The following is an 11568-nucleotide window of genomic DNA, read 5'->3' as shown; positions in this document are numbered from 1 at the left end:
ACTTTAGGCCTGAGCTGTAGTCATCTTGTGCCACTAGAGAGAACAGACATGCTACCTTCTTCCCTTCATCAGCCATTGCTTATGATTGAGTCTTAATCTCCCCGGCTAGCTTGGAGCTGCCATCCCCTGATTTCTACCTCCCGAGTAGCTAAGTTTACAGACTTGAGCCACCATACCCACCCAGCAAACCCAACATTTTGAAGGAGACAATATTCAATAAAAAATAGGCCAGGGAATATTCAGACAATGTAGTTATTAGACCCACTCTGTAAAACAGGTATGATTAACTCTAGGAATTAAAAGAAAATATTGAAAACATCATTGTAATCTCAGCTATTTTCAAGGATAACTGCCTGCCTGGACAATTTAGCAATACTGCCTCTCAAAGAAATTTTTTTAGAGACTTCTGGCAGTTAAAAAAATGTCAAAATTAGAGCTGGGAAGGTGGCTCATTGGTAGAGCGCTTGCCTTTCACGCCTGAGGCCCTGGGTTCGATTCCTCAGCACCACATAAGCAAAGAAAAAAGCCGGAAGTGGCGCTGTGGCTCAAGTGGTAGAGTGCTAGCCTTGAGCTGAAGAGCTGAGGGACAGCACCCAGGCCAGATTTAGGCCCCATGACCGGACCCCCCCCCAAAAAAAGTCAAAATTAAAATTAATAGTATCTAATATTAAGAATGGAGGATTTAACAATGGAATAGATATAACTGAGGAGGAATTAATGAACAAAAGAAAAAAAACCCTCAGGCTGAACAACCAAGAGGATGAAAAACACAGCAGAAAAACATGGGCAATCTATTTTATACACATGTAATTTCAGTTAGAAGCAGGAGAGAGAAAAGAGGATTGTTCTTAGCCATTTTACAAGAAAATGGCCAAGAATTTCCTAAAACTGATGAAGAAAATCTAGTCATGGACTCAAGAATCACCATGACAGTGAGCCGCTGGTGCTTGGCCTCATTAAAATTATATGCTTGAAAGACTTCTGGTGATACTTCTTTACATGGTACAAAAATCTGTATCATAAATATAGACTTTTAAAAATATTTCCTGATCATAAGGCCCTGATGTTAAAAGATTTGTCCTAGAGAGCCTGGCGCTGGTGGCTCACACCCGTAATCCTAGCTACTCAGGAGGCTGAGATCTGAGGATAGCGGTTCAAAGCCAGCCTGGGCAGGAACATCCGAGAGACTCTTATCTCCAATAAACAACTAGAAAACTAGAAGTAGCTCTGTGGCTCAAACGGTAGAGTACTCGCCTTGAGCTGAAGTGTGCAGGGACAGAACCCAGGCCCAGAGTTCAAGCCCCATGACCGACCAAAAAAAAAAAAATTTGTCTTAGAGGCTGCAGGTGTAGCTAAGTGGCAGATTGCTTGGGACTAGCACATGTGAAGTCTTGGCTTTAATTCCTCTATCTCTGCCTCAAAAAAAAAAAAAGGTACTGGATTGACTTTCATCATAATTATGTATGATATATATTTAATCAAAGGAACACTATACCAGAAATTTAATAATACATATTAAACAAAATTTAATGAGCAATTCCTGCTTTAAGGTGATAGCTGGGGTTTATGTGATTTCTGTGTAGCAAATTGTCTTAAATTTATCATATTAAAATAGCAAACTGTTTTACATGCTTTGTAAGGGTCAGGAATCTGGGAGAGCTTAATGGGGCAGTTGTGAGGCAGATTTAAGATTTCTCTCAAGGTTGCAGTGAAGCTACGGAACAGAATCCTAACTATTGAAAACTAAGGCAGGAAAAACCATTCTGAAGGTCACTCACAGAGGTGTTGGTGGGACTTCCCAGTTCTTTATTACGTGGACCTTTCCCAAAGGCTTGTCAAAACACAGAATTTGGCAAATCCCAGAATGAATAATCCAAGAGAGAATAACTAAGGCAGAAGCTATGATATCTTTTTAATAACATAATTGAAAAGTATTTCACAGCTTACCATTCATCTATTTAAGTATACTCAGAGTTGTATATCCCATGATAATACAAAAGTATAATCAATATTAGAACATTTTCATCACCCTCTAAAAAAACCTTTATCCTTTAGCAGTTACTTAATAATCTTATTTTCTATCCTTTTAGGTTTTCCTATGCTGGACATTTTATATAAATGAAATTATATAATGCATAGCCCTTTGTGACTGGCTCATTTCGTTCAGCATGTTTCTAAGACTCATTGATGTCGTAACATGTATCCATACTTGCTTTTTTTAAAAAATGTTTTTTATTGTGAAAATACTGTAGAGAGGGGTTACAGTTACATGAGCAAGGTAATGAGTACATTTCTTATCCAGCATTGTTTCCTCCTCCTTTGTTTTTCCCCTACCATCCTGTCCCTCCCACCTCCTCAACCACACTCCCCCATCCCCCCACTCTCACCCCTACCCCCTAACCCCCCGCCTAAATTGTAAAGTTCATTTTTCTCCATACTTGCTTTTTGTGGCAGAATTCGTATTTCATTATATGGCTATACCACACCTCAGTCATTTACAGATGCTACTTCCTGTTCATAGGTAATGCTACTATAAATGTTTTGTAAAAGTTTTTATGTAGATGTATTTCACTTATTTTGAAATTAAATATTTCACTTAATCTATGAAATTATAGGGTCATATAACTATGCCTAACCACTTGAGGTACATCATTTTATATTCTCACAAACACTGTATGGGGGTTCCAGTTCTTTCACATGCTTATCAACACATGTTATCTTTTTTATTATTATTATGATAGCTACCCTAGTGGCTATGAAGTGGTATCATGCAGTTTTGATTTGCATTTCACTAATGACCAATATTGAGCATCTTTTAATGTGGCTGGTGACTATATATTTTTAAATGTCTATTGGCCATCTTTTAATTATTTATATTTAATTTGCCTTTTTGTTGAGTTGCAATAATTTTTTACAGTTTACTTAAGTCCCTTGTGGTACATGATTTTCACATTTAATCAGTTCTTTTTACTCCCTTGAGTTGTCTTTGCATCTTTTCTTTCCTTTTCTTTTTTTTGCATTTTTCTTGATGCTGTTCTTTGAAGCATTAAAAAAAATCCAAGGCCTTGTATTTACATCTATGCAGTTTTTAAAAAATTTAAAAATTGTACTTCTTTCCTGACTTATGAAATGGTAACCTCTCTGTAAAACACCAATTAAGAATGAGAATGGAATATATGCATACATCTGAAAGAGGCTAGGAGGAGAACACAGAATCAGAGGGAAACGGGAAAGCATACAACAGAGGGGCCCATCAGCTGCACTGGACATTGACGAAAATGAACTAAGCAACTCAAAGGCAGTGATGGGAGGGAGGGAATGAGAGGGAAAGAGGGACCAGCTTACACTAAGCAAAAGGAAAGAAATGTATGTATCACTGATGTGGAAGAAATAGTTGTATTGTCAAAGCTCATAGAATTCACAAACTTTATAGACCATGATAATGACAATGTGCCTTGTGAAGGTAAAATGTGCTTGTGACTAAGTATCACTATTCCACAATTCTGTGAAATACATGAAATGTATATAATCACCTAATCTCAATAAAGAATTATTCTAAAACGTCTTAAGCATAATGAATGATAGCTAACTCCTACATGCAGGGGTGGTAGTGGCAGAGTTGGGGTAAGTCCCTGCTCTGCCTCACCTGTCTGGGCAAACAATGCTGTGGCCTGCACTCCTGCCAGGACTCTTCCCACTTAACTTTTACGTCTAATGGTTTACTTATTTCTGTTATATTTTGAAGACCACATATAATGCAAAGATGTGACTTCCAAGAAACTTAATTAGGAAGGCACTGATTAATTAAAAAGGTACTGATGTCAAAGGTTAAGATGATATCTTCTTGCTGACTGTGGTGCTAAAAATTCAGGTGGTTAAGAATTGTGATCAAATGGATTAAGAAAATGTGATGGATACACACACACACACACACAATGGGATTTTACTCATCCATTCAAAAGAATGGTATTGTACAATTCAAAAGGAAATGGAGGGCTGGGAAGGTGGCTCAGTGGTAGAATACTTGCCTTGCATGCACGAGGCCCTGGGTTTGGTTCCTCAGCACCACATAAGCAGAAAAAGCCGGAAGTGGTGCTGTGGCTCAAGTGGTAGAACACTAACATTGAGTTGAAGGGCTGAGGGACAGCGCCCAAGTCCAGAGTTCAGGCTCCATGACCAACCAAAAAAAAAAAAAAAATAGGGAAATGGAAAGAGTTGGAAAAAATTATATTAAGTGAAATCAACCACACCCAAAGGGAAAAAATGAGAATAGAAGCATCATTAATGATTTAAAAGATATAAAGATAATAAGATATACTGACAATTGTATATCAATGAATTTGAAAATTTAAATGAAACAGAAATGAGAAAATGCAACTTTAAAAGCACAAAATACAACTGAATATTCCTATAACTATTTAAAAATTAAAAATCTCACATGTAGGTTGGTGCCCATGGCTAACACCTGTAATTTACTCAGGAGTCTAGGAAAGTCCATGAGACTCTTAGCTCCAATTAACTACCAAAAAGATGGGAGTGGAGCTGTGGCTCAACTGGTAGAGCATTAACCTTGAGCAAAAGAGCTCAAGGATGCCCATGTAATTGTAGCCCCTCTGTACGGTATTTTCACAATTTAAAAAAAAAAAGAGCTCAAGGATAGTGTCCAGGCCCTGAATTCAGGACTGGCACACACATACGATAGAAAATCTCATATATGATGCCATTTGGCTTTATTACTGAAAATTCCAGTCTTCATGATTTCTGAGAATTTCTTTAAAAGGATATCTAATTGTCAGCTAATCTTATGGGATTAGCATAATCTGGATACAAAACAAAGACAGGCCAGGTGTTATGAGTCACACTTTTGATCTTAGAGCTCAGGAGGCAGAGGTCAGGAGAACCAGTTTGAGGCCAGCCCAGGCAAAAATAGTTCATAAGACCCCTCTCTCAACCATTAAAAAAGCTGGGGGTCGCCGGGTACCGGTGGCTCATGCCTGTAATCCTAGCTACTCAGGAGGCTGAGATCTGAGGATCACAGTTCAAAGCCAGCCTGGGCAGGAGAGTCGATGAGACTCTTATCTCCAATAAGCCACTAGAAAACCGGAAGTGGCACTGTGGCTCAAGTGGTAGAGCGCTCACCTTGAGCTAAAGTGTGCTGACTGTGGTGCTAAAAATTCAGGTGGTTAAGAATTGTGATCAAATGGATTAAGAAAATGTGATGTACACACACACACACACACACACACACACACACACACACAATGGGATTTTACTCATCTATTCAAAAGAATGGTACTGTACCACTCAAAAGGAAATGGAGGGCTAGGAAGGTGGCTCAGTGGTAGAGCGCTTGCCTTGCATGCATGAGGCCCTGAGGTTTGGTTCCTCATCACCACATAAACAGAAAAGGCCAGAAGTGGTGCTATGGCTCAAGCGGTAGAGTGCTAACCTTGAGTTGAAGAGCGCCAAGCCCAGAATTCAAGCCCCATGACCCACCAAAGAAAAAAAGCTGGGGGCAGTGTGATACACACCTCTCATCCCACCTATTCAGGAAGCATAAGTAGGAGGATGACAGTGCCGGCCTGCTTGGGAAAGAAGGCCAGACGCTATCTCAAAATAATCAAACAAGAAAAAGGCTGGTGGTATGGTTCAGGTAGTAGAGTGCCTGCCTAACAAGTCTAAGATCCTGAGTTCAAATTTAATTATTTCAAAATAAGTCAATAAAAACTGAAATAATTAAGATAGTCAAAGAATTAGACTCGGGATATTGTGGGAAAACCTTGGGGAAGGATGTTAGATGGAATAAACATACTTCTAGGTTTCTTCCACTAAAAGAATGAAGCAGATTGATTTGAGGACTCACAACTAAACAGTGCCAGAAGACTTTGGGGAGAAGACTGAACTACAAAGCCTAGACATGGCAATAAGTTAACCTTTTATTTCTTGGTGTAACTGAAACTTGAACTCAGGGCCTTGTAAGCAGATGCTCTACCACTCAAGCCATGCCCCAGCCCAGGATTATTATATTTTAAAATGTATTATTATTATGTGGTGGTACTTGAACTCAGGAGGCGGGTGCTATACCATTGAGCCATACCTCAGCCCTAATTTTATCATTCTTTTCTCCCCTAGTTCTACCACTTGTCCTGAAGTGGACACAAATGTGGAAGTTCACAGCAGTCTTAAGATCAAGCTTTCTAATGGAGAACCAAAAAGAAAAACCCCAGGGAACTTCCACACAGGAGATTAGAGAGAAAGAGGAAGCTGAGGAAACAGTCCATGAAATTGTTTACAAAATTCCAGATTGTGAACTGTTTTCCACTTATCAACACAGAAGACTGAAAACTAAATTTACGATCAGCCAGGTTCCAGACTGGCCACTGGGTGGCGCCATGTGGATTAAGTTTCAATACCACTTAAGAGTGAAAATAGAAATAGAATTCTAAAACTGAAAATAGAATTCTAACCATAGCCACAAAAGTTAAGTCAAAACATGTCTAGGCTTCTTTTCAATGTATATAGGTGAAACATTTGTGACAGCTACAAAAGGAGGAGAATAATTGATCTATATGGTAATGTTTTTATATTAAATATTCATCCTAAATGACTGTGAACTATTCAGTATATTGTAATCCCTAGAACAATTTAATCCTCAAACTTAAGGCAGAGATAATAGTTAAAATAAATTTTAAGAGAATACTTAAGAATATTTAATCTAAAGGAAGGCAGGAAAGAAAGTCCAGAAGGGAAAAAAAGTAAAATAAAACATGATAGACTTAAATACAAACAGATGCCAGTGGCTCACGCCTACAATCCTAGCTACTCAGGAGGTTAAGATCTGAGGAAGGAAGGTCCATGAGACTCTCACCTACAATTAGCCACCAAAAAGCCAGAAGATGAGCTGTGACTCGAGTGGTAGAGTGCTAACCTTTGATCAAAAAAGCTCAAAGACTACATTCAGACCCTGAGTTCAAGCCTCAGGATTGGTACGCAAAAAATTAACTTTTAGCCAGTGGCTAAAAGGTACCGGTGGCTCACACCTGTATTCTTAGCTACTTAGGAGGTTGAGATCTGAGGATTATGGTTCAAATACAGCTGGAGCAGAACAGTCTGTGAGACTCTTATCTTCAATTAATCACCAGAAAACTAGAAGTGGAGCTGTAACTCAAAGTGGTAGAGTGCTAACCTGAAGAAAAAGCACTCAGGAACAGTGTCCAGGCCCTGAGTTCAAGCCCCAGCATCAGCACCAAACAAACAAACAAAAAAAGATGGAAAAAGATATATCAAAGTAGACTCAAAGCAAAGAAGAAGTGCTGTGGCTCAAGTGGTAGAGCATAAAGGGAGACATTACATAATGATAAAGAGTTGATTAACCAGTAAAACATAATATATCCGAAAGGAACATAAGGAATTATAATGAAGGAGATAAAAGACATGCAAATTAGAAATGGATAATGTCCCTATTTGCAGATACGTTTTATATAAAGAAAATTCTAGAGTCCACCAGGGGCCCACACCCCCAAAGAAGAGATGCAGTATTACTCCAAGCCTGTGAGGGGCAAATAGCACACAAAAATGTCTTGGGATCACACACAATGAAGGCCAATGTAAAGTTTCAGGATACTGAAGTAGGCATATGCATCCAAGTAGACAACTCCTTCAGTGATAGAAAATGCCACTCTCCTTCCCTGGTGAGAGCCTGGAAACAGAACGACGTTGCCCATCTTCCATGAAAGTCACTGTAGAGGTGAAGAGTCGAAAGATGCAGCTTTTGTAGGAGCAGCACTGATGCATGAATAGACTCAAGGGAAAGGCCTGGGCCAGAAATAGAATGACACCACCCAAACCCTGAAGGCGATCCTAGCAAGGGATTTGTGGGGCCAAATAAGTTCTTTGACAAGACAGCAGCCAGTTTGGTGATGGAAGATGGGTGGGATGGAGTCCAGACAAAGCACTTTTCTAAAGAGACGGCTGATCAATGACTTCCCACACTCAGCTTGCTGTTGCAGCAGTTTGTGAAGGATGCCCTAATAGACTGAGACATTGCGCCAAACCTTGCTGTGCTTGTTTAGATTGCAGGTCCTCAGCAAGAACTGAGATCCTCTAGTTTCATGGATCCCTGGTGTCTGCTAAGTGAGCAACAATGCAGGGTAAAAGACAGCCATACTGACTTCCAGTGGAGAGAAATCAGACAAAGACTTGGAGAGTTTAGTGGCAACCACCACGGGCCCACACCTCCAAATATTCTGAGAGATGCAGTACTACTCCAAGCCTGTGAGGGGCAAATAGCACACAAAGATGTCTTGGGATCACATACAACGAAGGCCAAGCTTGCTTGGCTACAAGCACCCACAGCAAGCCTCCCTGGTTCAACTCACAGGCCAGGACCCTGGGAGCTCTCAACCACAAACGGAGAGCACCCTCCCTCCACAAAGGAAGCAGAAAGACAAAAAAAGAGGGCTCCCGCAACTGACAAGATGATAGATGAGAAGCACCAGAGCTTCAAGAAGCATAAGAAAAGGCAACATCAAGAACAGGTTTTAGCGGCTGTAGGAACAATGGGGAAGTAAAAAATAGATTTTCTGGGGGCTGGGAAGGTGGCTTAGTGGTAGAGCGCTTGCCTTGCGTGCCTGAGGCTCTGGGTTCGATTCCCCAGCACCACATAAGCAAAAAGAAAAAAAGCCGGAAGTGGCGCTGTGGCTCAATTGGTAGAGCGCTAGCCTTGAGCTGAAGAGCTGAGGGACAGTGCCCAGGCCCAGAGTTCAGGCCCCACGACTGGACCCCCCCCCAAAAAAAAAAGAAAAAAAAGATTTTCTGGCTGGTCCTTTGGGAATGGGGAGAAAAAGAACAGACAGAACTATGATAAGGAATTGGAGCTGGAAACACAGGCAAAAAGGACACAGACAAGGAGACAGCAGTTGGGATCAGGGACAAAGAAGGTGGTGAGCAGAGCAAGAAGAGAGAGCTGGGAATGAATCTTAGTGGTAAAGTGCTTGCCTAGCACACATGAAGCCCTGGGTTTGATTCCTCAGCACCACATAAACAGAAGAAAATCAGAAGTGATGCTTTGGCTCAAGTGGTAGAATGCTAACCTTGAACAAAGAAGCTCAGGGACAGTGCCCAGGCCCTGTGTTCAAGCCCCAGGACTGGCAAAAAATAAAATAAAATAAATAAATAGAAGCAAGAAGAGAAGGCACCTTGAAGGGGACTTGAACACAAAGGATGAAGTAGGGGAGGACACTGCTTTACGCAGTGATAGCGATAGTGCTGTATAAGTGAGAAGAAAAGAGAGCTACATCAGTAGCGAGTGGTCTTGAAGATGAGAAGGATAGCAGGACTAAGGAAGCAGACAACAGAGGTCACAACCAAAGGTGAGGACAGCTAGCGTCAACACTAATGAGAGAGGCCCAACATAGGAACAGAAGAGAGACTGAAGATCTGGGCGAGGTAAGTCTCAATCAGCTACATTCCAGTTGTATCCCAGAGACAAGTTGATGCAGGGCTTCTGTGCATTCCCTCCTTTCCCAAAAGGAAACTGAACTCTGGAACAGTGATCTGCTGAGAGGAGAGAGCCAAAGTGTTGTCCATGCCTTAGCTCAGGGAGGGAAGTAGTTCCATCTGCAACTTCTAACCTAGAGAGCATGCACTCCAATACTTGCAGGAGCCAGGGACAAGGAATGCTGAGGGCTGTGGGAAGAGGAATACAGAGAAAGGTATTTGCATTTGAAGGAACATTTCCATTAAAAGAAGCTGAAAATGTTGACAAAAATTCCTATTTTGTTATATAGGCCTCTTTGTCTTGGATGTCATTCTGGTTTGGTTATTTTATTCATTTATCTATTTTGTGTGTACACCAGAGCTGGTTCTTGAACTCAATGCCTGAGCATTGTCCCTAAGCTTTTGTGCCCAAGGCTAGCATTCTACCACTTGAGTCACAGCTCTACTTCCACAGCTCTGCTTTGGTGGTTAGTTGAATATAAGGGTTTCACAGATATTCCTACTGGACCTGGCTATAAAACTCAATCCTTCAGGGCTGGGAAGGTGGCTCAGTGGTAGAGTGCATGCCTTGCATGCATGAGGCCCTGGGTTCGATTCCACATAAGCAAAAAGAAAAAAGCCGGAAGTGGTGCTGTGGCTCAAGTGGTAGAGTGCTAGCCTTGAGCTGAAGAGCTGAGGGACAGCGCCCAGGCCCAGAGTTCAGGCCCCACGACCGGACCCCCCCACCAAAAAAAGAAGCAATTGATATCACCGTAATAGTAGTCTCCCAACAACAACAATAAAAGTCCAGGACAAGATGAAATCTATCAGACCTATCAGAGCTAACATCAATACTACTCATACTCTTCCATGAAACAGGAATAAAAAAGAATGCTACTAAGCTCACACTGTGAATCAAAACATGAAAATTATAGACCAATCCTGATGAATATTGGTGCAAAAATGCTGAATAAAAGTTCACAAACCAAATTTAACAACACATGATCAAATTGGTTTCATATCAGGATGCAAGGGTACTTTAACACATTAAAATCAATAAGTAGGGCTGGGAAGGTGGCTCAGTGGTAGAGCACTTGCCTTGCAAGCATGAGGCCCTGGGTTCGATTCCTCAGCACCACATAAGCAAAAAGAAAAAAGCCAGAAGTGGCGCTGTGGCTCAAGTGGTAGAGTGCTAGCCTTGAGCTGAAGAGCTAAGGGACAGCACCCAGGCCCAGAGTTCAGGCCCCACTACCGGACCCCAAAATAAAATAAAATAAAATCAGTAAGTATAATAAAGATATCACATGATCTTAAACAAAAAACCGACAAAATTTAGTATCTATAATAACATACGAAAAACCTATAGCCAACATAGGATTAAATGGGGAAAAACAAATCATTTTTCCTAAAGTCAGGAATAAGACAAGAGTATCCACTCTCCTCACTGGAACCAGAATTCAAGCCAACCCAGTGAGTCAGAAGAAAGGACTAAAAAGGATTTAAATAGAGAAGGAAGAAATAAAATTATTCTTATTTGAAGATGACCCTATAGATTCCACCAAAAATAAAACCCCCTAGATGATAAATACCCTTACCTAGCTAGCAGGATATAAAATCAATATTTAAAAATTCAGTAGCTTTGGGACCAAGGAGAGTATAGAGGGGATTAAGTTGATTGGAATACATTGTAAATATGTGTGGAAAGGTGTCGGTGGAATCCCTCTGTATCAGTAATATAAGCTAACAAAATATTTTTGGAAAGCAGCAGCTGGGACTGGGAGGGGAAGCTGTGTCTACACAAAAGATAGTACAAGGTCAGTTTCTGTTGTGGTGGTTTTACCTGGATCTATAGCTCTAGATCTAAACAATGTTTCATATATAAACTATGTCAAAAATAGTAGAACTGTACACCAAAATTTTAATTTTAACATTATTATTTTACAAGTAAAAGTATGAGTGAATGTGAAATTCAGTAATAGACAAATTATATAACTACTCAATCCAGTATTTATGGAAATATACTATTATATGTATCAACATATAATATTGGCATAACTAAGATTTATCCTGGAAATGAATTATTTCAAATTA

The sequence above is a fragment of the Dipodomys ordii genome, unplaced genomic scaffold, assembly GCF_000151885.1.
Source record: "Dipodomys ordii isolate 6190 unplaced genomic scaffold, Dord_2.0 Scaffold95, whole genome shotgun sequence".
In the NCBI taxonomy this organism is placed as follows: domain Eukaryota; kingdom Metazoa; phylum Chordata; class Mammalia; order Rodentia; family Heteromyidae; genus Dipodomys; species Dipodomys ordii.
The sequence above is the reverse complement of the archived record's forward strand: the minus strand, read 5'-3'. Positions refer to the sequence as shown.